The sequence below is a fragment of the Xyrauchen texanus genome, chromosome 48 (assembly GCF_025860055.1).
Source record: "Xyrauchen texanus isolate HMW12.3.18 chromosome 48, RBS_HiC_50CHRs, whole genome shotgun sequence".
Taxonomy (NCBI): Eukaryota; Metazoa; Chordata; class Actinopteri; order Cypriniformes; family Catostomidae; genus Xyrauchen; species Xyrauchen texanus.
In genome coordinates this window covers 20543081-20570045 of record NC_068323.1, presented here as the reverse complement: position 1 = coordinate 20570045, position 26965 = coordinate 20543081, and the positions used below count along the sequence as shown (strand labels likewise).

The 26965-nt window shown below is 38.0% G+C and overlaps 1 protein-coding gene across 8 annotated transcripts in view; it reads left to right on the top strand.

The window, feature by feature from the left end:
• Positions 1-26965, top strand: part of LOC127639373 (poly(rC)-binding protein 4-like) — a 163010-nt gene that overhangs the window by 61444 nt on the left and 74601 nt on the right. The window lies entirely within an intron of this gene.

The window sequence follows — 26965 nt, the reverse complement described above, 5'->3', positions numbered from 1 at the left end:
AATAGCTTTGTGTGAGGAACTGACCCGAATTTAAGTAGTAATTAGCTAGAAAATGTAAAGCCTTGGCAGCGGGGAAGATTATCATTGATTAAAGACTTACATTTCAGTGTATTCCTTATATAAAGCTATTGTATGACTTCAAAGGACTTTGAATATAGTGCATAAGCCATATTGACTACTTAAATGATACTTTAATGGTGTTTTTGTTCTGTTTGGAGAACAAACCAAAAACAGTATTTTGGTCTATTTTTACAATCGTGGTCACTAACTATGAGTTGCTTCTGTAAACAAAAGAGCTGTGTGAAGATTCATTTTGTGTTCCACGGGGGGAAACAACAGCATATACGTTTAAAAATGAGGACGAGTAAATAAAGACTTATTTTAAACTTTAGGTGAACTATTCCTTTAGGTAGAGAGAAAACAGGTTATTGACAGATTGGTAGTGTAATAATGGCGTAACATCTGTCGTTTGAGGTAAACAAATTAGATCCATTGTCTCCATTGAGAAAAAAATTGCTGTCGTTTTGTTCTTGTTTGGTGCTGTAATGACTTCTCCACCAGACTGTCCTACTACAGTGCTTCCAATAGCTATATCTAACTCAGAGTATGTTTTTCTCTTCTGGTACATTTATAGGTAGGCCTAGTGTTCTGTATTTTATTTTTGCCGAAAGGCACTTCCCAGTTTTAAAGACATCTTTTAGGTTATTGGTCCATTGGAATCTCTTTGTCAAAACAAAGCACAATTTTATTTGCTTTTTGAGACAATACACTAGAAACAGTCTATATTCTGTTGTTGAATATATATATATTTTTTCTTTATATATATATATACAGAAAATGCCCAACATTTACATTTATGCATTTGGCAGACGCTTTTTTCCAAAGCAACTTACAGAGCCCTTATTACAGGGACAACCTGGAGTTAAGTGCCTTGCTCAAGGACACAATGGTGGTGGCTGTGGGGATCGAACCGACAACCTTCTGATTAACAGTTCTGTGCTTTAGCCCACTACGCCACCACCACTCCATACATAAATATATTATTTTATTGTATTATTATTATTATCTTGACTGTATGGTGGTGTTGTAAAGGGTAAATGTAAATTTAGGATAGGTCTTCTTTAACTCAAGAAACAAAAGGTATTTTGTAGTTTTAGAAACTACAGATAGATATTGATGAATATAAATTTTTTACCATAGTTTACCATATCTCACTATTTTGCCACCCTCTAACATCAACTAGCTACAAATGCACCGTCTAGGTTGTTTCTTTTGTCTAGAGACTGTATCTAAACTTAGAAGCGATTCTCTGTAGTGCAATTGTTTGACATTCATCTCTGCTTCAGTTGAAATTCTTCTCCCATCAATGTCACAACACCCCCCCTTCATCGCCCACTGTCAATGTTGTGCTTTTGCTTCCAAATTTTTCACAGTGTCTTTGATATGTTCCATAGGAAGAGAGGTGTTGCAATTTAGAGCTCAGAGAATTTTATATCAAGACGTAGTGTTTCTCTATTCCTCCCATACCTGACGGTTTCAAAGCCAGTTGGCACAGTTGCAATCAAAAAACTGAAAAATGATTTTTGAGAACGTTAGTGACGCATTTGACCTGCTTGTAAAAAGTGAAACAATGGAATACATTGACATTTTGATGAAAGAATGGCAAGATATTTGCTGTTTACTACCGTTGATATCGACAGTTAGAGTTGGCGAGGATTGTGTAATTGTTCAGTCAATTTTTAGAGTCTAGCTCTGTATAATTTCCAACAGTGGAGTTCTTTCATAGAGAGAGAGAATGCGTATATTATTTCATGCATTCCAGTGAGCGGGAATGCTGGTATACGGCCCACTGTTCGGAACAAGCATCCTCTTATTTTTCTGCTGAGAGATTGAGGTCATTGTTAATTGAAACACAGACACATGTAAATTAGTGTGAGATATTTTCCCCTGAATCACTCTGACTAACGATGTCCTTCAATTAATTACTGGTTCCTGTCTCTGCTGCAAGCTATTGCTCGTCAAGAGAAAGAGAAATTAAATCAATAGTTCACCCCCAATGAAAATCCAGTCAATTTCTCACTGTCATCTCATTCCAAGCTCACATGACTTACTTTCTTCTGTGGAACACAAAAGGAGAATGTTTATGCAGCTAAAACGAGTGGTATGATGTCATCCACATAAATCGGGCTTCATTTTAAAACATAGTTTTCAGTTTACTAATGTCATTATTTTCCAAATTATGCTGTATTGGACAGAAATTTAGAAACGCTCTGGTTTTGCTTGAGGAAATTGCCTTTAGAAGCAGAAACGTAGCTAAATCAATACGTTTTCGTATTAGTGTGGGCATGGCCTTTATATGCTGTAAATGATGGTTTGTTCCCTTTCTAATAAAGTGTGACAATCACAATTGTATTGAAGATGATTGAAGCTGCAGCCTTGGTGACATATTACATTATGAGTGACACTAAAGGAGTGTAAACTGAATTGTTTAAGTGTTATTTTTAAAAACTGTCCTCTATTTCAACGTTGACCAGAAAGAAGTCAAATGAAATATACCATGAACAGCTCACTGGTCTACTCTAATAAAGCTTAAAGTAATTAATTTTAAAAAGGAGAGGCGTTCCTTTCGACGACCAAACATTTCTTCCATGCTGATTTTTGGGATATAACCAATCTGACATGTGTATCAAACACCTGATTTCCCCAAACAGAATGCCTGCCACACTTCATTTTAATCAGCTGCTGGAAGACCGTCATGGTGTGCAGTCCAGAAAACCAGGCACAGATCTACAGTTTCGCAGCTCTGCAGAAAGATCACCCATAGCAATATTTTTGAGACGCAATATCCACCGCCTACAAACACAAATTATGTCCTTTTTAAAAAGACACATGTACCTGAGTATTGCAGATGCTTTTGGCATGTTGCCTTTACATTAAGAGAAAAGCTTCCCTTTAGAACAGTGCCAATTTCTGAAGTAGTACTTAAAAAGGAGGGAAGGGACCTCTGGACTCTCCACTACGCATTGGAAGTCTGATAGTGGGAAAGCGAAGACAAAAGGAGAAAAATATGAGTGCTCATTTTGAAGGCACTCTGTATTCTCAGAGGGATGGCTAAGCGCATAGGGGAGAGTTGAAATACTCTATCAGACTGAAAGGTTTAGGTTTAATAACTGACTGATATATAGGACAGGAGAATGAATGCTTTTTGGTATGTGAGCTCAGTGATACGTGGGTCTTACAAACATGAACTTATATCAAAGGGGAATAGGTTATGGCTGTTACATCGGGATGTTAACTTTTGAAATAAAAATGTACCTTGTTTACTTTCTTAATACACGTTCCTGGTCTTATTGTGACTGATTGAAAATGATTTGTAAGAAATTGCTCTGCATTTGAAACGACTTTGCCCGTTCCCTCCAACCATCAGGCTCCCTACGTCATTTTATGGCACTTCTATGACACTTTCAACTCGCATACTTTTCAAAACTCGTACCCCAGACCTTTGCATTGCAAGTTCAACACGGTTTCAGTTGAGCTACCGCACAATCCCAATTGCACAAACTTGTAAATGTAGTTGGATGACAGTGATCTCTGCTTACAGCGTACAGTTTCAAACAATATCTGTATCTTTATACATTTTATCGTAGTATTAGATTATGAGTTTAAGCATGAGTGAAGCATTACAGTGCAATTCTACATGAATCAGCTCTCTGGTGACATAACACAGGAAAGCTTGATATAAATAGACCATTCATTTCTGTATAGTTATGATTCATCCAAAGTTTCACAGCATTAATTATTTATTTTATCTCAGATAATTTTTGCTGATCTGTAACCCAACAGCAAGTATTTTAACCATAATATATGAATCTCTTTGCTTAAATTAACACTTGTAATCAATTATAATTATATGGTGGGCGGACTGGGTAGAGAAACCAGCCCTAAAGGGGGGGGTCACTGTCCTTTCCTGCATATCACGGCGGCGTTTTGCAGCCCTCTTCAGCCACTCGTGGCACGTTCGGCATAATGCGGCAGCCCGTTTCAGCTTATCGCCGCCCGTTTGGCCCCGTTTTGCAGCCGGCCCACCGGGAAAAGTCTTGGTTCTCCCAATGGCCAGTCCGCCCCTTGGAGGTTGAGAGTTCAGCTCCTGAAATTGTTTTGTGCTTACAGTAATCTGAATCACTGCTCCCAGTGGCCGAAGCTGAAAGTTGTTGTTGCATGAATGGGCAAATGGGAGCTACACTTTCCGCGTGAAATGTCCACAGAGTGGCGCCAAACGAAAGAAGTATTTTTTGTTGTACATTATAAAATAGACTCAACTAAAATGCATTATTCATTAACTCTTCCCCCTAACCCAAAATCCAACCCTAAACCTAATTATCAGTGGAGTAAAAATTACATTTTAGAGCGAAAATGCAACCTAAAATTCACGCTTTCTGTTGTTTATGTGATTACTTCCTGGTTTCCACGGGACCAGAACCCATATCTCGGATGTTATGCATGCAACATGCTATCAGTACCACCAGAGGGAAAGGTGATCGTGGTTGCTTCTTGTCAGTAATTCGGTAGAATGGGATTGTTTTCAGGGTAACTTTCCTAGGCTACATGTCAATATTCAGTGTTTATTGGTACTTAAGATACAAACCTATTGCATGATTGTCCATTGCGAATGTGAATGTCAGGGAGAATTACATAGAGCGGCCAGATGAGAGAATCTATTAGACAAGCGAGACAATCGAGCAACCAAGAGTTAGAAGTGCTTCCAAGTAATGAAGTCTTACAAGAACATGCTCTGCTAACTCGCATCTAATGCACAAACATTTTCGAAAGATCTTTGTCAAATAGACTGTCTAACCAACGAGAAAGAAACTGCCACTACCCCAGCCCTCCATTTATTTTTAAATGAGCTAGCCTCCATCAACCCCAAACAATAAAGCAAACCATTCTCTATTATCCAGCCTTCCCCTCTTAAGCATGGCTGCACAAATATGTCAAGCTCTGCCTTATATGAGCAAATGTATGAATGGTTCACTTGGTCGTAGAGAACATAAGTAGCAGAGGAACTGAAATGGTTTATTATTTAAAACCCATCATATGCTCATTGGCCGAGACTGGAGCTCTACTGCATATCTTGAGCTTAGATAAGGTGTATTTGTTAATGTAATCCAAACTTAAGTCCCCCACCCGTCTTCAATCAGATATGTATACAGGGGATCTGGATCTGATTATGTTCTATGGATACAACCAATCCTCATAACATCACTCATGCTATTATCAGGGAACCCCAGCTGACTAAATGTCAGGTTTTTTTCCAACGAGCTGGGCAGGTTGGCATTGGCATGAATGAGGTCACTTTGAGATGCCACATAGAGGAAGAGAGAAAAAACACTCATTGATTTCTCTTTAATTATGTTGGACGTTGATTGGATTATACAATGAAGTGATGCAAGATTTGTGAGCGAGGAACAGAATGCAAAATGTTGTTTAAGGAGTAAATGTGAAATCCACATTCCCTAAAAAAGTACTGAGGTGGTTAGTAATGGTATCAGATGGTAATGCAATGGTACTAAATGATTACCGTATTTATATACCATTTCATGTATATGGTGCTTCAAAGAATACTAGGTTTACCATGGTAAATGGTAAGAAAAACATAATTTTACAATGGTACCATTTCTATAAAAAACACAGTCTTATCATGTTGTTCTTTGAAGAGTATCATATTCATGTACTATTGTATGTACATGGTACATACATGGTACAAGTTACAATGCTTCAAAGAATATTATGGTATTACCGTAGTACTTTGATATACAGTATACCATGGGTGATTATTATTCTCATGCACCATGTACATATAAATAAGAATAGTAAATTTACCATTGTAGATGTCCACCATGTTATTCTTTAAAGAGTACCATATTCAAGTACCACGGTATTTACATGGTATCCCAACTCTTACAAAAAATCTAGAGGTCTGGTAAACTTGCAGCAATCCAGCCGCAAACTTGCCGCAAATGTCCCAATTATTATTTTCACATGCAAATTAGCTTTCGATTTGCTGCCAATGTTTGCCAGAAGTTTGCAGCTATTCACTAGTAGTGGTGAACCTGAAGCAAACCTTTGGCGACAATGGACAATTTGCAGCTACAGGCAAACACATCTGTGGCAACCTATGGCAACAAAAATAAAATAATCAGTGGTAAACTTGTCGAAAGTTTGCTGCAAATTTGCCAGATCTCTCGATTTTTGTAAGGGCAGGTACTTCAAAGAATACAATGGTATTAATGTAGTACTTCAATACTTTTTATACCATGAACGATAACCAGATTCAAATGCCATGATACACTGAGATACTTTAATTACAAGATGGTATTACCATGGTACATCTAAACAAACATAGGATTACCACGGTACAGTTGATGGTTATTCATACACCATATGGCATTACCATAGTACCATGTCCAAAATCATAGCATTTAGCAAAACTACCCAAACAGTACCAAAGATTCCATGGTGCTATCTAATTATATATCCAAAATCCCATGAGGCATGTCCAAAATAACATTCTATTTCCATGGTATTTTCTACAGTGAGGGTCCTTTTTTGTAAGTGTACCATGATACCATGTCTAGAGACATGATATCATAATATAAGAATATCATAAGCCGCTTTTCCACCATCGGGCCGAACAGTTCTCGTTGCAAAACCATACCGTTCCTTTCTTTTACATTTGTTTTTTCCACTGTGGTGCAGTGAAATCAAGAGAATACATAACAGATCATCTGTTGGCGATAAACATTGGCGAGTGCACTATGGAGGATGATCGCATGTTCCAGTTTTTAGGACTGCGTTTTCCCCCAGGTTTTGTTCCATGGAAGACATGTTCCATGTTGCAAAAAGAAAGCGAAGAGAAAAAGGCGAGATATTTACCATCATTTGCTGAGGTCTTGTGTATGCCACCGGCCACAAACACACAGAAAGGTAAAAGTTCCCAAACTAAGTAAAACATTTTACTTTAAAAAATGTTTTGGTGTTAGCGTTACATGAAAATTGTGTATGTATATATATATATATATATATATATATATATATATATATATATATATATATATATATATATGGTCTGTAGAAAAATAAATGAAGACTTGGATTCTAGTTAATAAAACAATCATCAAATATCATGAAGATACACTAAACATACTCTATTTTTATTCACGCAATAACTTGGCAAGCAAGAAACAACTTAAAGCTACTTTGGCATGGGCAAATTAACAATCATGAATCACCACTAAATCCATTTCACCAGCATGGTTGAGTACGATTAGCTAAACGTGCCAAGAATTGTGGTCTGAGAACAGTTTATAATCATGCCGTGCCTTACTGTGCTCAAGTGGAAATGCTACCGTAACTGTTCTGTACCATGCTCAGAACTGTTCTGCCCGATGGTGAAAAAGCAGCTATAGAGCCTTGACAGTGGGCCCTTTTGACTTAGTTTACAGAGCAACCACAAAGGAACCTCGTATTACACCCTAGCAACCAACAACACAGAAACAACCATTCAGAACCCCCTAGCATTTTTGCGACGAGTACCACTTTCCTTTTCTTCAGAAATGTAAAAATCTCATTAATTTTGCATGGCGTCCAACGGGACTGCTCATCTCATTCGCCTTTATCTTTGTGTGCTTTGCCCAGAAACAATCCATTTACATAACTCTGACAAAAATATGCCCTTGTTTCAGAGACAATTTCAGCAAAGTAAAATAAATAACAATGGTGAAGGAACTGTCATAATGGAAGCTCACATGTCACAAGGAATGTTCCTAACGCTGTGCAAGAAGTGGGTGTTATGCTGTGTGGGTGCACGCATGCATGTCTTTATCAACGATCATGTCAGAATGATTCATAATATGACAGTACAGCCACTGTGCCGGCCCCGCCATCACTTCCCGCTTACAAGTGGCTGCTTTGTGCCTCTGTCATACTCAGCACAAGGGCCGTACAGCGACAGCAGGACATGACTAGCTGGACCTATTCAGTGAGAGATGTCCACATTTTTGCTGCGTTCCAAAACCTGGGAAGCATTTTAAAGGGATAGTTCTCCCTAGATTTGGTCATCATTTGTACACGCTTTAACAGGACAATAGGCGTGCTTGCAGCACAAAGTCTGGTTGCTGGTTTTAGGTGGATTTAGGGCAATTTCAGTTGGCCAGGCTAGGAGACCAGCTTAAACCAGCTAAGACTATCAAATAAACTTTGGTTTCAGTTTTTGTATGTTGATTACAAATTCCATTCACTACTGATATAGTTCAAGCTAATAAAAAAAAAGAAGGTTATTTCCCCCAACATTGGTGTGTACAATGTATTTTTATTAATTAAATTAATTATATATAGAGTATTGAGTGCTGTACGCAATTTGTATAGAAAAGTAAACAATGTCTGTAGTGTCGTATTGCCAAGTTTCAGTGGTAGCTTGAGTAGTGCACAAAAAAGAGACAAAGAAAGAGATGGTTTCTTCTTATTATTACATTTTAAGTGTAACTAACAGCCTATACTATTAGAATATTGTGCTGTAGGCTATACAACAAGCTTTTAAAGTACTGTGTGGGTAGTTTAGCTTGATGCTGTTAGAGTATTATGCTGTTAGCTTAGCAACATCCTATTAGAGATGTGCAACATTAGCTTAGCAACATGCTATTATGTTCCCTTCAATTGGAATTGGAATATCGTTATTATGAGATCTGAGCACATGAATGACCTCATTTACGAGTGGGAAAGTCCAAATTATAGATGATACCTGAGTTTCCAAATTGGGACTTTGGAAGGGGCATGTTGACATGGATGACGATGGGAAGAAATGATTTTGCATAATTATTTTAACTACTGTACTTTATTTGAAATAATGTTAATTTGTTTCGGATGACATTCAACTAATGACTCACAATTTGCAGTTTGCTTTAAGCAAATTAACTAATATTTTGTTAGATACCATGCATGAATAAATCACATATGTTGTGTATAGGTGATGCAGGTTTATTCACTTATGTTTATTCACCGTAACATTCTATTTATGTATTTGTTTAAGTTTGGCTTCTTCTGTAATTTGATTCCCACTTGAACACATGACATGCCATAATAACGAATGCCCAACTTGGAGGTACAAGCTCCCCAGGTTAACTTGAAGGCAGCATTAGAGACTTGTGCCATTTGCCTAGCATCATGCTGTAAGAGTATTGTGCCATTAGCTTAGCAACATGCTATTAGAGTATTGTGTCATTAGCTTGGCAACATGTTATTAGAGTACTGTGCCGTTAGCTTAGCATCATGCTATTAGAGTATTGTGTCATTAGCTTGGCAACATGTTATTAGAGTACTGTGCCGTTAGCTTAGCATCATGCTATTATAGTATTGTGCTCTTAGTTTATCAACATGCAATTAGTGTATTGCGATGTTACATTTACATTTAGTCATTTAGCAGATGCTTTTCTCGAAAGTGACTTACAAATGAGGAACATAACGAGCAGTCTGTCCGAGAAAAGTCAACAATCTGCTGTATCGCACTGCCAAATTCCAAGGGTTTTTATAGTACAGAAGCTAGAGCAGAATAAAGAGATAGGAAAAAGAAAGGGTATTTATCATTATTATTAAATAGCAAGTGCAACAGCTTAGCAACATGTTATTAGGATATTGTGCCTTTTGCTTAGCAGCATTTTATTAGAGTATTGTACTTTTAGCTTAGCAACATGCTAACATCTAACTGGATTTATATCAATTGTGAGTAAAGTCTTCTGTTTTCTTGAGGAGTGCGATTTGTGTGGCATGTGGAGTGGCTGCCTACATATAACATTCCAAATCAGCCACGTATGAGGGTCTATGATAGTTAGGATCCTGCCTTAGAAGGAGGCTGCCGATGCTGATGGTGGGCAGCAAGGCAGCTCACAGTGTTTTGGAACAGAGCTTCTCTGTCTCTCTGGATTTGACCAGTACAAGAGCGAGGAAGGAGGAGCAAGGGAAGCAGTGAGAAAAAAAGAGGCGGCAACGCAGAGTCTCACCAAGTCGGCAGGCAGCATCCATTCCTGTCATGAATTTAATATCCTAATGCGCTCTTGGAATCAGAGATCTAATAAGGAAATAGATGTAGAGTGTGGGAGGGAGGGGAAAAGGAGGGTGGCCCTTTTCAATAATGAAATCTGGGCAGAAATCTCTCAAGCAATGAAGAGAGTGAGAGAAAGGTTGCAGGAAGGGAGGGGTTAAGGCCTAAAATAAATTACAGAGACCGAGAGTGACACGCACGTCTCCTAAAGCTCTTGGAAATGCCAATATCTGGACTTATTTGTAGTGCAAAGATGCAGGAGTTGCAGTCGGGAGCAGAAAAAGAGCTTTGCAGGATAGAAAATTCAAGACTGAAGCATTGCTGTCTGTGAACCTCAATCTGACGAGTTCAAAAGAAATACCCGGCTGCTCATCTGTTTCTCTCTCTCTCCATCACCCTTTTCTTTATCCCATTCTTTCGTATAGTTCAATGTTTCGATTGTGACGCCATAGCACACATTTGGAAATTTAAGACACCAAAGTGTAGTTCTCTTGCAAAGGAAAGAAAAATCACAAACAAGATTTCTTTAAATTGATGTAAAATGGGTTGCTTACGCAGTTTCATGTTAAATTTAAGTCTTCCGCTTCAGTATTTTTCTGCTGGAGTGCCTCCTCCAGAGTTTCAGAAGAGATTTCAACACGGTCTCAAACTGTGATCAGATTTATCAAATATGAAGCATTTATCTATTTTTAATAGCCCTTATTGTATGTCAACCATTGTTTAATTTGTATTCCTTTTTTTATTTCTTCTAAGGACAATTTAGGTGAAACGCCTATAGTTGATACTTCTTTAATATGCCTATAGTTGATACTTCAAGTCAACATGAAACGTACTTGCAACCTATTTTATTTCATAATGAGCCATATGTCCAAGTGAAACAAGATATATATTGGATTTAAAATGTGGGCATCCCATACCAGATTCGAGTCAGACCTGTCAGTCTTAATAGCTATTTAGTTAATGGTTGAATTTATCCAATTGCCTGAGTGGCCTAGGTGACATCAGCGGAAAACGAAAGTTGTTTCAGAGACTGAGCAAGCCATTGCATTTTGATAAAAGATTAAGAAGACTTTTTTTGTATATTGTACATAGACCATGAATGTGTTTCAAGGAAGGAAATAGGGCCATTTTCTACTTCATATTGACTTCAAATGAAGCATAACTGAGAACTACTCCTGAGCTATGAAAACCGACCTTTACGCAATTAAATTTTCCTTTGGCCTAATGCACTCCCTTCTTTCTCTTTTTCTTACTCTCTCTCAATCACCTTGTTTTCTCGTGAATATACATGTCTGTGCTGTAATTACTGCACAGATCTCTCTGTTATCTACATAGAGGATGTTGTGTCAGTATGAATTAGGGATGATACAGCCCTGCAGCTGATAGCTGCACTCGTTTTGAAGATAAAATCATCCACCCTTGTGGATCCACCAGCACGTGCTCCAGTCCCAACATATTCTTTATGCTAAAATGCAAGCTAATTGCTATTATTAACCTGGTAGGTTTCTCAGAAATAAATCGTTTTGGCTGATCTAGTTTTTGTTTTGTGGTTTATTAACAGCAGAATGTTTAGTAGAGCTTTAGCATCTCACTAGCATGCTGACGCGATGATGGAATGGTTCTGCAGAGTTGCGGTGCTACGGCTTAGCATTTTAACAGCAGGACTCTGGTCATTACAGGATCTAGGCCTTACCCTGTGCAGCTCTCAGAAATAGTCTAATTATCTTTCCTGGAATAGGGAAATACATTTCACTACACAATCACTACATAGAGTGTCCCAAATGTGCATCAATGGAAGAAACAGGATATATTTGAGGCTAAAAACATACAGTTGTTTGTTTGTAACTAATGTTATATATGACTATCCATCTTTACATGTAACATTGATTACTTTGAGTGGAAATGGTGGCACCAGTGAGCTTTGTGACAATAAGAGTTGGCACATTTGCATTTGAGCACGCACTTTTATTTTCACAGCCTATTCACTTCGATGTTAGTGTTTGCGTGCCTCTGCGGCATGAAAAATTTTTACGCAGTGCTGAGCTGCTTATCATTCTAGAGCCTGGCTACCTCCCTAGCTTTGATCAAATCCTAACTCTAGTCACCCTCCCTGCTCCACCTCTACTCAGCGTGCCATGAAAGAGCCTGACGCCAAGGGGGTGGGGGGTGGGGGGAGGTGTTGATGGAGTGTCATAGGTTATGAATGGGTGAGAAATGGTGAGCATTAAGAGTTTCCCCCCACCCGTCGGTCTAACCACCAACCCCTTCCTCCCCCACACTAAGCTGCTTGTTGCTGGCGTGACAGTAGCAACCGCTAACCGTTGCTAAAAGTAGCCTGCTTTTCTTAGCACTTGCTAATCTGACTTTGTTTCGCCAAAGCTTTACCTAAATAACTTCATTGGCTTTTGGGGCATGGCAGAGGAAATTATGGGCCGGCAATCAAAAGAGAGAGCGTCGTGTGGTTGCTGTGGATAAATCAGCGGCTTTTGAATAGAGTCGCGACATGATGCGGCCTGCTAAATGTATTCATGCACTTCTAATGCCAGACGGGGACTTAATCATTCAACGTTCGAGTGTTTTTGTTTGTGGCTTGGAATATTTTTCTTCTTCTTCTTTCTGTCTGTCGAGTGCCTAAAATATTTAACAAGGCTTGTGCTATTTTTGGCCTAAGGCTCATGCTTTCTGAGTGTTCCTTTTCTACTTCCTCTTTACAGTTATAATGCAACTCCTACATTTCAGTTGGAAGCACTTTATGGCATTTTAAAGTACATACAGAGAGTAAAACTGGTCAGTGTCTCGGTACATATCCTGAGATGATAGAAATGTGTCAACCAATAGAGATTCTGCTGTAACGTTTATACTGGGGTGCATCCAATGCGCCATTTTGGAAAAAAAAACTATTCTGACAAAAAGCTAAAAAAAAACAATAGTCAACTCTCAGATGAACACTTCCATTCTAGACATGGAGTAACTGTAGATTGTTTTTGGTTTCCAAGTAACATTAACACAACTGATGTGTGGTCAGAGGTGTGCATACATCAATTATTTCACAATGCCTTCAAATGTGACATATTTAGATGTATAATTTTGAAAAAAATGTATGTCTTTTGTTTTTAACTCTAGTGTTACATAATGTAAAGCAGCTTATTAACTGATGCCAGACTTCAATGTTGTGACTAATCTTATCTTTTGGTTTGTATCCATCAATTTGAAAATAAAAATAAAACAATAATGAGATAAATGAGATGTAGCCTAATTTTAATTTATAAAATATTTAATTTATTGGATTATAAGAAAATAAGCATTACAAGTAATTGGCTGATATTTATTTATTTTATTTTTTTTGCAATGGCCAATGCAGATAGCTAGAGAGCAGGATGGTGGATGACCAATATAACAGCCGATATACATCATACAATTGAAGACAGCTTTAAACAAATATTTTGGTCTAGCTGATGGACCTTTCAATCACTAGCCATTACTATATAGTTATGTAATAAATAAAGCACTTTAGGGTTGAATTTCATTCACAAATTTGTATATTTACCATTACCGTGATGCAAGATTTTGGCCATACTGCCCAAACTTAGAAATGGCATGGTGGCCATTGAATTTCATTTTAATTGATGTGCTTAGACTGCATCATTATCAGCATACATATTGCAGAACTTGGCAGGTGCCACCATTCACCCAAGGACAGGGATCCTTTCAGCGTGCATGTTAATCACTTTCAGTGCATCTATTTTTTAAATTTTTTCACCCCCCCCCCCGCTCCCCCCCTCCCCCACCTCCTCTCCCTGCTGTGCATCTGTCTATCACAATGACAGACAGATGGGATGTGTGTTCAAAAAGAAAGAAAAAAAAAGTATGGAAATCTGCTGTTGTCCCCACAAGAAAGACCAAAGTCCTGTATTTGGAGACAAATCTTGGTGAGAAAAAACTAATCTAAGAGCAGATTCTGCTGTAATGCTCTTAGCCTCTATGCCCTAACCAATCAGAACTGATCCTAGAACAGTTTGTCTACTCTGAAATGATTTCCCACTAGGTAAAAGGTTGGATCTTAGTTTCTTCGCTGTCGTTTGGAAGCATGGTGTCGATGTGAATTCATTATCTCTTGAATGATTTTCTCAAGTCTTGACACATGTCCATGAGATGGATGAATATTGTTTAAAAGCTTGGAAGCTTTGGCTCTCATGGTGAATGTTAAAAGATTGTTTGTGCCCAATATATCTTAAATTTGAATAGTTATTTTCTGACATCTACATCATCCCTGATCATCTTAGACGAGCATGATTTTCTATGCTGGTTGAAGCTAGGCCAGGCCTGGCTCCATAGGGTTCCTAACCCACCCTATCATGACCTTGGCCCATGCTTGCACCCTGACAGACCTATGGCCATTGTTTGTAGCTGGTCCAGTTGTTAGACAACATACAGTAGATAATCTGTTCACCAGCAAATCTTGAGCATGATCTTTCTGATGAAGTTTTCTGACCACGGAAGAATAGTTACGTTAGATAAGCAATTAACTTGTGTCTAGATGGTAAACTTTGTTCTGCGAAACTTGCAAGATTCACATTTGCTGCTGCCAAGCAGGGGTGGACTGGGAAGAGAATTTGGCCCAGGATTTTACATAGAGACTGGTCCAAAAGTTGTTGAGCGGGAGGGGGGTCTCTTTTCTGCATATTGCTACCCCCTTAGGCATATAGCGGTGCCATTTTGTGGCCCATTCTGAATAATGCGGTGGCTTATTTCATCTTATCGCGGCCCATTTCGCAGCAGGCACACCGGCCTGCCCATTTCTCCCGATGGCCAGTCCACCCCTCAACAGCCCCAAAGTGCGTCGGTCCACTGGGAAAATGCCCGGTATGCCAGATTACCAATCCAGCCCTGCTGCCAAGGTTAGGTTTAGAGTATACGGTTGCTGCAGGACCGTAGTATTTTTCCAGTGTTTTTCCACCATTTGGCCGAACCATTCTGAGAATGATGAATAATGGTTCCGGTAGCATTTTCCACTTGAGCATGTATGATTACAAACTGTTCCCACTCTGGATTACTCAGCATGATTAGCTAACTCAGGGCAGAGAACCATGCTGGTGGAACGGCTTTGTTGATATGGTTACTCACAATTAGTCACTTGCCAAGCCAGTCATTCTAATCCTGATTTTGCAGCACCAAAGTGTAAAAAGTAACCGTAACCTTAAGAACCCTTCAGCCCTATGGTGAAAAAGCACCTCAAATAAACATTGCATGAATGTTACAAAATAAGGGTTACCATCTAGACACAACCCATTTGGGGACACCAGAACACCAGCATCCAAAAATATGTGCTGTGACCAGCTAGGCTGGTGGTTCTAGCATGGATCATTAGTGTTTTTAACTGATCTATGATCTTATTCATGCCTAGTCTAATCAGGATTATTGCAACACTCCCAGTTCCTACAAACCAAACCCCCTGTTGTATGCTACATCTAGCATGATCACAAAACTACTGTCTAGGATTAGATTCAATGGTCATACACTGATAAAAGCACACTGTTTACGAGATTGGAGACACCAATTTGAGGAATAGCTTTCAGCATCTGCCATGACATGTCCCTCTTGACTGAAGAGCAGCTTGTAGGATTACGTTGTTTCTACACATGGCTACCCAAAGCCCAACACAAAGGCCTTGTTGTATCAGTGGGGCATTTTTTTTTTTTGTTTGTTTGTTTTTTTGTTAGACAACTGGCAGATTTTATAGAGTTTTTTTGTCGATTTTGGATTACCGGAACAAGAGATTATACAACCTAGTCATTTTAAAATACATACTGCTTAGTGTCCTAGTTTATTTCGCCCAGCAAAACAAATCAGACAACAAGACTCCCAATCACATATTAATCACAGCAAGAGATTAAATGGATTACTTTGAATTTAATTTGTTATTTGTACATGGCTAGGGTAGAGTAAAACATGTCCAGTGAAAATATCTAAAGATCTGTCCCCATGAGTTCACTTTATGAGCACAGTTGTCCTATTGAAACAGGAAGTTGAGGCGGGACTTATTGAAGGGCTCATCCACCTTTTCTGAAATAGCCAATAGGCTTTAGTCATGTTTTAAGCGATGACTTGCAGTTGCAGGTGGTGGTATGAGGGGGAGGAACATTTACATTCTGAAATAATTTGATTGGACAAAAAGTGGTGCAATGCAGGATGAGTCATCAGAATTATAGTCAGTTTTCCCCATAAGAGAAAAACTGTCAAATGAAATGTATATATCCGCTAAAAAAGAAATTCTGTCAACGTTTTGGAATACACACTAGCCAATAGATGACCTCAGCGATCCTAGACATTGACTAAAAGCCACAAAACTCAAATTTTTATTTCATGGTCTTTAAGGATGTTTAGATAATTTTACTGAACAACAAGACAAAAATAGTTTTTTTGGTGAAGGGACGAGGACATGAGTTCAGATTTGAAAAACACATGCTACTCATGGTTTACATGTGAGTTGCAGTAACTCACTGGGACAGGAACTCAAGGTCCCAGCCAAGAATGGCAGGTCAAGATAGAATCATGCATATCTATTATTTTTATTTCTTGTTTTGGCTGACACTCTGAGTTACCAATTTGGGCGCCCATTTTATAGTGCTGGCATTCAATGAAGGATTCCGGGAGAGGTAAACACTTAACACTTAAACATTTAACCAGTTCTGCAATTTTATCAGTGTGGTTTTTCACCAACATAAATTAATAGGTGTTACAATGCCCAACTTTGCCTTTGCTCAGCTGAAAGTGCCAATATCATGCACTGTAAAAAGTGGAAACCTGCTCTAACCCTTAACATTGTTGTTGGTGTAACCTAATGTTATCAGGTTGATTCAGCCATGCTAAATAATATAGTTTGACTGGAATCTAGACCATTAATTTAGATTTTACAGTCTGAAGCACTTTCTTTTCTCTTGAGATTCCTCCAAACAGCAATGGCTCTGCGACTATAGTCAGCTAAGCTCTTGTCTAGGACACAAAATACAAATAAAACAAAAATATAGCAATAAAAAAAGATGTGATTCTCTGTCTGCAAGCTCCTAAGAGAGAGAGAGAGAGAGATCTTGACATCCAAGACATTTCGTGCACCTGCATTTTTAATTTCCTCCCAGACCACTCCACGGGGCTCTAGTCCCTTCATGAGAGATCTGTCAAAAGCGAGATGGAGATGTCTTGTCCCGTACCCTTTCATTCCCCCATCTCTCTCTGTCATAAACCAAAGCACTATACTGAAAACGGCAGCACTATCCCATTACGGGGTTTGAGGCAAGCTGAGTGCCCTGAATGTAAAAATAGCATGACACACTGTCTGCTGATTGTTAATGTAATAAAATAAATGATTTGTTAGCTGTCTCAGTGTTTAGTGATCATGCAGTGGCTTAAGTGGTAGAACAGCAGAGCCAAACAACAGAGACTTGCAGATGTAATCAAATTAAGAATAGCTTGGCTCAAATTACGGCCAATTTAGGCACAAGGACGAAATGTACGTAACAGTAATGTGTCCTTATAACATTTTCTGGTTTGTGGAGCCATTTGGTGATCAGGTGACAGACATATCAAGGGAAAGCAGGAAGAGAGGGACCGGCAGTGTTAAGGAAGCATCACTTTGGGGTTTTTCTCATGAAACATGTCCTTTAAATGTCCTGATTATGATCCCAAATCAGTACAAATATATACAAATATCATATATTTTCATGAATTGAAATGCATAATATTTTGCATAAGGAAAATGAAGTCTACACCATTATGATTGTTTTGTAGAATTACATATTTTATCTCCCAATTCTCGGTAATGCATCTGGACAATTTACTTTACTGTACAATTTTTACTGTATTATTTTTATAATTAAAATCAGTTAAAATGAAAGGCAATACCAAAGGAACCAAAGGAAGTACTACTATGAAATTTAAATTATTTACAATTTCTCAGAATACAGTAATAAGAATATCCTTACAACCATCTTTTTTTTTCATTGAGGTAATGAGAATTGGGGGTAAAATGTGCGAAACTGCTGTGATACTGCTTATAACAATATGCTTTATTTTTTATATGCAAAACATATATATTTGTTTATTATTTCTTTTGATTTTAAAGTGATTTAGATTTTTTTTCTTGTTTTTTTTTTTAAGATTATCCCCACTAAATCTTGTTAGATTGATCTAAAATTGACACTTAATATCTAATTTCATTCTGCTTTAAGTATTTTTATTTATTTATAAATTTGTTTTGAAAAATACGATAAAAAATACCCAGTACGATAATGATTTTGTGCAGTATTGGCTGGTTTCGAGAGAAAATGACTGTTGTTCATGTTTGAATAAACCTCTAACAAAATATTAAACTAGACTAGACATCAGTGATGCCTCAAATCATGTAGCTTATTTGCAACCACCTAGTAATGCCCTAGCAACCACCTAGTAACACCCTTGTATTAAAACATTAAACAAATGGACCAAAAATGCTAATATGAGTAAGATAAATCAACTTAAATTAAGAAAACAAAACCAGTCTTAATATATTGAAAGAAAACACATCTTGCTTTAAGGGTGTTTAGATGTAAGACTATAGTACTTTTTACTCTTCACATTTGTTTTAATCCTCTGAAAAGTTAACTTAACTAAAAGTTTCAGAGTCAAAGTTCAGTACAGGATTAGTTTATCAGTTACACCGAGATAATCGTGAGAGAGCAACTACAGAAAAATTGCTTTTTTAACTCTTTGAAAGTCTTATCCCAATCCACCGTTCTTTATCCGCTCTTATCCTCCTCTTAACCTTTGAGTCTTTACAGACAGTCTTTCGTCAGCTATCTCAGCAGGGAAGAAAGCGCACTGACAGGCCTATACGATATATATTAAAGATGAGAGACGCCATGCCTCTAATTTACACATTTATCTTGCTTAGGCATATTCTGAAATCTATATGTTAATTAATAGCTTTATCTTTCTGCCCAAGTCTCAAAATATCCAGTTAGAAAAGCTTCCAACACAGCTTTTGTTACCAAGTGTCCGTTAGAGGATAAACATCTGTCTTTTTTTCAAAGAAATTTAACAAAATGTGTTAATGTTTCTGCTATAGTGTGTCCAGTGGTGTAAGAAAAGCATTATTAATAGGGAAAACTGCAGAATACATTGCAGTGGCTTATCAGGCAGGAATGATTCCTGTAAGTGGTGAGTAATGCAAGTATCCATAACCTCAACCGCCTGCCTGACTGAAACTATCGATCATCGTGCTCAACACCCCCTTCCCAGCATCTCTAGTGGCTTCTCGAATTGCTTGCATCATCATTATCCAATGGAACCAGAGTAAAGTGACAGACTGATAGAATAACCTTCAACCCAGACAGAGGTCAAAGGTCCAGAGAGGCGATTCTGCTAAGTAACCATAAAAAGACACAATGACTTAACCAAGGTCAGAGCTTAAACTAGGACTAGAGTACGATGAAAAAATAAATGATTTCTCTACTCAGTGGATAAATGAATACAGGAGAGGTTGGGGATTAATTCTGCCAGACTACATGTATTTACATTTGGGGTTAGGTTACAAAGACTTGTTTTTATGCCAAAAAATAGATTCCAACAATGCGTAACTGCAAGATTTTTCCCTGTATTGCATATTGAAAGTTCCTCTATTTTTGTTCTACTTCTAGCGTTTCAGCGTTTTAACAGATTCACTGGATTGTGAGCAGGTTTTACTCAACATCAGCAACATCAAGAGCAGAGCATAACAAAAAAAAAAAAAAAAAAAAAAATAAATATATATATATATATATTCACTAGAGACATCCAACCAATTACTTTAAAATTAGGTTATCTTGGGGACTTGGGTAGCTCAGCGAGTATTAACGCTGACTACCACCCCTGGAGTTGCGAATTCGAATCAAGGGTTTGCTGAGTGACTCAGCCGGGTCTTATAAGCAACCAATTTGCCTGGTTGCTAGGCAGAGTAGAGTCACATGGGGTAACCTCCTCGGGGTCGTGATTAGTCCTTCTCGCTCTCAATGAGGCGTGTGGTAAAATAGCCTTCTGAGACCTTCTGAGTATCTTATCACGTGGCTCGTTGTGAATGACACCGCAGAGACTCACAGCATGTGGAGACTCATGCTACTCACCACAATCCACACACAATTTACCACACGCCTCATTCTCACTCCACCACCCGGATTGAGGTGAGTAACTGCGCCACCACAAGGACTTACTAAGTAGTGGGAATTGTGCATTCCAAATTGGGAGAATGTTTTTTTTTATTAGGTTATATTTCCATGTTTTATTGTTTGTTTGTTTTTTCGTGATATGGGGAGCACCGAATTCATATAATTTTTTATTTTTTTTTAAAGAATCAAATTCAGTAGCAGGGAAGTATATTTAAAAAACAGCTAGAAAAAGCCTCTCATATTTTACAAAATGATTAAGGAACAAACTCACAAAACATAATTCACAAAAGGACTGTATCACACATATTTTTAGATGTGCGCTCTATCTGTACCATGGCATCGTAGCGAATCGGCAGCATATGCAGAGGTCCCGCCTGAGGGGCCAATGTGTCCCGCGAGCTTAAACCAGTCCCTGGTGCGGTGCGCCCATTTACTCCATCATAAAAAGGATTTGAGCAGATGATTTGTCGAACTGAAGAGGGGTATGTGCCGTTAGCAAGCTGTGGCTCTGTGTCCTCTGAGAAGACCCACTCTGGAGGCGAAAAATGTTTTTTTTAACATTGTGACGTTTATTTGAATAATGAAAAGACACAATACTGCCTTATCACTCTTAGGCCAGTATTCAAATGTGAAAGTTTGGCCAATGCATTCCAATAGCATGGTCCCACTGTATGCACATAAAGAAAGACCTCAATGAATAGCTTTACAAGTGCAATTTACTGTTCGGTTTAGACGGATTTCCTGTTAAAATAGGAAGTTTGTAATTGTAATTATATTGTAATTATATTGTAATTAATTGTAATTATATCACAGCCATCAACATACTTACTACTCATCTGCAAGTGGTATTTGTGGAAGTTTATGTGGTGAAAAATGAATCATTACTATGAGGCCAAGTTTATGCTTATGACTGGTATAGTGCACCGTATGGGAGCACAGAATTAACATGTACTTTATGAATTGCACATTTCGGACCACAGTGACACATGAAATGGATTGTGCATAGTTATGACTTCTGCATTCACAAACGTAGTATGTTTCTGGCCCAGTTCGTGGTAATATCTGCACAATAGCACCTCTTGTGGTAATGTTGAGAATTAAGCATACTTGTGTTATAAATTGAACTCTGAAACATTTCAGACCACAATGACATGTGAGAAAGTTGTATGTTTCTGGCCCAGTTCATGCTTAGATCCACACAATCCAGCTTGCTAGAAGCATTGGCGTTCGTAGAGCACGTTTCTGGTGCGGTTTATGCAAATGTACACTATGCTCTATGTTGAGATTGTAACAAAAATCAAGCTTGCATGCTAGACGCGTTCATGTTCACATATTTGTACAGACTATACGTCTTGCCTAGTCTATGCTTATGCCCGTTATAGTGCTCCTAGCTGCAATGCTGAGAATGCTGCATGTATTGCATAGCATAAATTGCATGCTGACACATTTCAGAACACAATGATGCTTGATATCTAGCCTGCATAGCTAGAAGCGTCTGTGTTTTATTTACTTGTGTAGAGCATGTTTTCGGCCTCTGTGATATTTGAAGAAATATTTACTCAAGCTAAGCACTGCATGAATTCGTGAGCAGTATTTCAGAGCTGCTGTCTTTTAAAATCGAGTAAGGCAAGAACAGAACAATGCATATTTAATAGTTTCTAATAAACCGACTCTGTAAATGACCCGCAAATGGGCCTGGGAATTAATTCATTTGAGACATGAGGAGAAATGATGACTTGGATCGTAACGGGAATCTGTAATGCTGTAGCATGTTCTACAATTGGTCTTGTGAGCTCATCGATTAAGGCCTACTATCTAGCAGTAGTCAAGACACACAGATCCTTTGTGGGTGTTTTTACCCGGAGGGGCCATCCTGATTGCTGTCCAGATGTCCATTACTCTAATTGAGAGTAAAGAACAGCAGGCCGCCAGCTTGTAGAGGGAGAAAAAGAGATAAGACAGGAAGCGGTAAAGTGCAGGGATGAAGAGCTATTCCTGGTCCAAACATTCCACTTTTCCTGCGTTTCTAAGTGCTGGAAAGATCCAAGCATTCCCAACGGTACATTAATGCCTCATCTCTTGATAAAAATGTAATGAGATCCCACTTGCTGTTTCCAGACACTAGAAGTAGGCCTCCGAGTAGTTTAGGTTAAAGCTAAAGTGTCTTTTTTGTAGATGATAAAATACTTTGTCTTTGTCCAATCCCAGCTTAATATCTAGAGATACAGTAGATATCTATTCCTAAATAGATTTTCCCAAAAGTATATACACTGTTTATATGAGCATCCCAACCAGCCTGACAAAGCAATATTGGCTCAACCAATGGCAATTATTTTTAGGCAGGGCTATCTTTTTATCGAATCAATGATAGACAGGACGAATGCTTGGGAAACCTGTTCGAAAATACCCATCATCTTTAAATATATTTCATGTGGGATAATTCTCATGGTGCGTTCACATACATCACATTCCACCTTGCATTGCTCACGCAAGTTTGACTGCTGGATGCGAGTAACGCGAACCCACGAGTATTCCCCCTTCTCTTCCGGAAAAGGACAGGAGGAGGGGACTTCTGTTGTTGTTGTTGTTGTTGTTGTTGATACTTTATTGATCCTTTGCAGGAAATTATATTGTCACGGCAGCTTTAACACTCAATAACAATACATAATACATAACAATAATACCTATATCGAATAATCAGTAACAGATGCATATTCAAAACAGGATATTCAATAGCAGAATTAATAACAGTATATTCAGTAACAGGTGAATATTCATAAATCATTAAACATTCTGATGGCCGCTGGTACAAAGGACTTCCTGGTACGTTCAGACTTGCACTTTGGTGCGATCAATCTATGGCTAAAGGTGCTCTTGTTGATCACCCCAAGAGCATGGATTCATTGTAAATTAGCAAAAAATATTGTGTTGGTTCATTGTAAATTACAACCAGGGCTGGACTGGGAAGAGAAATCGGCCCGGGAATTTACATGGCAACTGGCCCGGGGGGGGGGTGTTCGCTGTCCTTTTCTGAATATCACGCCGCCGTTTTGCGGTCCATTCTGCATAACACGACGGCTCATGGTCGACCCACCGGCCCGCTCGGTTCTACCGATGGCCATTCCGCCCCTGATCTCCCCCAAAGTGCGTCGGCCCACTGGGAAAATGCCAGGTGTGGCAGATTACCAGTCCAGCCCTGAGTACAACCAATAGCTGGAATCAAGTATACGCTCATATTTTCAAAACTTACTAGGGAGTCCAACTTCCTCGCTCGCTTTCCTCCAAGCGATGTCTTTTTTGTCCTGTCTCTGACATTGTGTCATACAATTCCAGGTGCCCACACACCGCTAAAACAATTTTTTTATAAATGTTTCCAGATTTCTTCTGCTACTATGTCAGTACGTCAGTGACATCCGGACAATCTCAATGCTGATTGGCTTGCAAGACAACGCGGCATGCAAATTTTTCGCTTCAGTTGAAAAATGTCAACAACTGCGAATATGCGAATGAAGCGATTTCGCGTGTTCTAGTTGCGCCATTCGCTTCATTCGTGTCTATTCGCATCTTTGCATTGACTTTGTATGTAATCACGCCACGCGAAATGCTTGCTTCACGTTGTATGTGAACGCACCATCAGAGTATCTTATAAAAAATGTAATTAATGTAAATGACACAGGAGTAGGTTTGGTCATGGCGGACTAGATCTGATGCTGCAGCATTAGTCAATATGCTGCTGCTGTTGAAAACATGCTGCATCTGAGACAAGAGAGACATCTTGCTGCTACTGAACAAAATCACTTAAGCTCCCATAAATGTAAAGCAGATCTAGACAGGTGAAGCTGGGCTGGAGGTGGGAAAATGCATTGTAAGGCTGCACTACTAGACTTGAGTCAAAGCTGTTGTGGTGAGTACAAGTTTTATAGGTAGGGCTGTCACAATTATAAAATTTGGTTGACGATTAATTGTTAAACAAAAAATCACGATTATGATGATTAATTGTCACATAAATTGTCCTATTTCTTAAGGTGTGCTTTTTTACTTCATGCGTATTTCTTACACCTTAAGAAGTCATTTTTAAATATTTAGCTTTAAATATATAAATCAAATAATAAAATAGGGATCTATGATTTTCCTATTGAAGGCTTTAAAACTTATGAATGACATTACTTATTTTTTTAAAAATATAAAAATATTTCTAAATGCTTAAAACATGTCTCTATTTTTGGTCAACTTTAGTTTTGGTCAATTTTAAATTTACACTTGTTTTTCATAAAAATTATTTTGTATATATATATATATTTGATTATATTATGCAATAGTAAAATATTTCTGTCATAATTTCTTCACTTTCACACATTATTTTAATGCTCTGATTAAACCAACGAGCCCTTATTTATCATGAAGCAAAATCTTTTTTGATTTTGTTTCATAATTTCATCACTCCACAGAAATAGAGTTAGTGTGAGTCTCCTCCTCTGTCACTGTGTGTCATTAACACTGCGTGTATGAACCAGAATAATTTGCCATTACATGACCCTTTAAAGTGAAATCAGAGTGCTTTGCATTTACTATTAAAGATTATACTTGTTCATTTGTATTATAGCAGGAGTTTGGTGCGAGTCTGCTGACAGCATGTGCAACAGAGCGCTTGAGAAGCGAATTGAAACAAGTTCTTCCAGACAGGAGCTGGTTGACTTCCTCAGTGACGCTCGGACTCAGAGTTCAACTGAATGATGCACGAATGTGCTGTGCATGGCAGTTATACAGTATATTACCTGTAAAAATGTGATTAGAATTAGAATGCATATAATCACGGTTAACAAAAGAACCGCGATCATATGGTTAACCGTGACATAAGGGTGTAATTGCCTGATTGGTTTACGTAGAGGCGCGTCAGGAACTGAACCTGCACCATGTGAAGTTTCTTAACTGAACTTAATAGGACCTATATATTTGCCATAATGTTTTTCGTCTCAATTTTGCATGTTCATTGTGCTTTTTTGTGACTGAGGCAACTATTTAATCTATATTTCTTCACAAAACATCTACAGTGTTGTTCACAAAATGCATGATTTTAAAGATTAAAACAAAGATTTGCTAAATTAAACGCAGCATTTGCTAGGTTTATTGGTTGCAGATGGATGATGCCCATTGTTTATACAGTATCACCTGCTAGGCCCAAAATAACCACCGTAAATCAGTCACCTGGTGCTCAAACAAAAATTGCTTTGTGTAATTGTGTTACTCGAGCTAAATTACTGGTGTAAAACTCAACAGTGTGTTACTGCAGTTGGTCACATTCTGAAAGTCAACATGAAACTGACATTTCCTGAAGTGAAACAGAATAATTAGCTAAAATAAATATAGGGTTGGACTGGGTTTATACAGTACAGTATGTATACATTAGAAATTGAAGTTGAAAACAAATCTCACTGGTAACACAATGATTTTGAATATGATTCAAATATATAATTATTTGCTTGTATTGCCTGAACTTCAGTTAAATTCATGTTAACATAATTACATTATTGCATTAACTATTGGAAAGCTTTTAGGATGGTACAAATCGTTAACTGTAGCCTAAAACAATTTGGCTATTGATTAACATTAATCAGTATAGCCTTTGTGGTGTTTGTGACATCAAACAAAGTCATTTCAGAGGAAGAGCAAGTTATTACAATTTGATGAAATATTAATTAGAATGTAAAAAGTGTCAACACTTCATGAGTCCATGTTGACTTTAAGCCATTTTTAAACCACTTTCGGTCATGGACGACTGTGACAGTCATGATTCTGTTTGAGCTCAGAAACTGTGGTTACCTCCATAAGGGCATGCTTCATTCCAGTGTCATTTGGTCAGTCTAAAGGGTATTTTTATATGACTTGGTGTAGCCCTCATGGCACTGTCGTCTGGGTGGTGGAGACACTAAGCTTAGAGACAGAGCCTCGTATTTGTTTAGAAGGGTTTCCGTGCCCCTATAGTCACATAGTTGGGAATGTTTCAGATATTTCAGGGTAATTCATTTTGTTTTATGTGGTTTTTATATTACCCCGGTCGCTTGTTTTAAAAGATCATTTGTCATAGCTGCATTTGAACCCTGGTTTGTTTCTTTTGGGTTCTGTGGTTTGCAATGTTTGTGGGATTTAAACATTGTGGTCATACGGAAATTCAGAAATAAGTGGATTTTAATAGGTAAATCCATTAAAATATAGGCAAATGTCATTAAGAATGCAGGCAAAGTAGATGTTTTGCATGAGGCGCTTTTTTTCCCGTTGAAAATAAATCGTACCCCCTTAATTAGCTTGTGAATTAATCCGCTCAAGGCTTTCATATTTTGAGTAATTATAAGAGCTGTTTTTTTCTTTTCTGATTAATAGTCAGAGTAAGTGTGGGAGTTCTGGTTCTAATGATTAAAATGACTGAAAAAAAAATTATGATTTTAATCAAGGAAAACAAAATGAGACAGAAGGTTTTTCTTGTGTCTTTAGTGACCAACTACAGCAGCATACCATTATTGAATATTACACCAGCAAATTAGCTCAAGTAACAACATTGTTTATGAATTGCACTGCAATTTTTGTTTTAGTCAATGAGCTTTATCCGTCTACAACCACTAAAGCCTTGCAAGGTTTGCTTTTCATTTATAGAGATCATCATTTTAGTATGTTAAAAGCTGCATTATATTAACAAACACTG